At 36.0% G+C, this 1,177-nt stretch overlaps 1 non-coding gene across 1 annotated transcript; it reads right to left on the reverse strand.

The window, feature by feature from the left end:
- Positions 1 to 674: 674 nt before the first annotated feature.
- LOC126021161 (small nucleolar RNA SNORA51) lies at positions 675 to 807 on the reverse strand. Its single transcript, XR_007499769.1, has one exon. It is a non-coding gene; the product is annotated as a small nucleolar RNA SNORA51 (small nucleolar RNA).
- Between the last annotated feature and the right edge of the window lie 370 nt (positions 808 to 1,177).

Genomic DNA, 1,177 nt, shown 5'->3' on the forward strand with positions numbered 1-1,177 from the left:
TGCGCTCAGAAATTGCTCCTGGCTTGGGGGACCATATGGTACGCCGGGGATCAAACTCAGGTCTGTCCTGGGTCAGCCGAGTGCAAGGCATCACTCCAGCTCCAATTTCTTAATTTTCTTGTACCAATTTATTAACACTTGCCTTTCTGAGTTTTCTCCTACTCTTTGAGTTTTGGTTCAACTCTGTTTTTGTTTGATATTATCTTCTCTGAGGTCTCAAGCTTTTTTTCTGTCAATTTTATTACTTAAAACTTTTTTCCCTGTAATCTGGAGCAACAATGTAGGGGATTGAATAATTTAGGGAATAAATTTATATCCTCACATTCTGCAGATAGTACTGTAGTTTGCCTTCTGTCTCTCTTTCGCCTCTGCTGGTTTTGGTACACTAAGGTCTACATTTACAGTTTCTGTGTCAGTAGGAATGGGTAAAACAGTTATACGGATCATCCTGGGGAAAGAGCTAGTTTTTGTTTGTGGCACCACCCAAAATATCCAATTCTAAAACTCTGCTATTAGGGTGCTTTGTGAGGTTAGACCAGTAAATAGGCATGGGGCAGAAGATGTGTATAGTACTTTCGCTGTTTTTGTTTTGCCAATTGGAGAAAGTTGGCTCTTTCTTCTGGTCTTTCTTTGGATGAAGTACATGATCTTCCCTAATACATTTTAATTTTTTTTTTTGTCCCCCAATTCACAATACATACCCGGCAAGGGGCCTGTGTTGAGGTGTATATGGGGTGCCTTTACTGTACCTCCTCTTTCTATACAGCCAGTGTAAAGAACACAGCCTGTGGTAAGATTTGGGAGGCCTTATCTTATCTTTTATTTATTTTATTTTTTTTTTCTTCAGAGCAAACTAAAGTTGTTGTTTTTTTTTTAAAGTAAGAATTCATTTAAAGGACAAAATTGATTAACATAATGAGGTAAACTAATATAACATAATATAGTGACATAACATAACATATAATATAATTGATATAATAATAATACATGTAAGTCAAAGAAAATTTCTGATTAAAAACACAATTTTTTTTTCATAATGGCTTACATTTTCACTGTAGTATTTTGGGTACATATTCACATTGAATCAGGGGAATACCCATCACCTAATATGTCCTCTTCTCAATCAAAAATCAAATATGCTGAAAATAGGCAGAGTCCTGTCTAGAGGCTTCCAACC

This window comes from Suncus etruscus, chromosome 10 (assembly GCF_024139225.1).
Source record: "Suncus etruscus isolate mSunEtr1 chromosome 10, mSunEtr1.pri.cur, whole genome shotgun sequence".
Lineage (NCBI taxonomy): Eukaryota > Metazoa > Chordata > Mammalia > Eulipotyphla > Soricidae > Suncus > Suncus etruscus.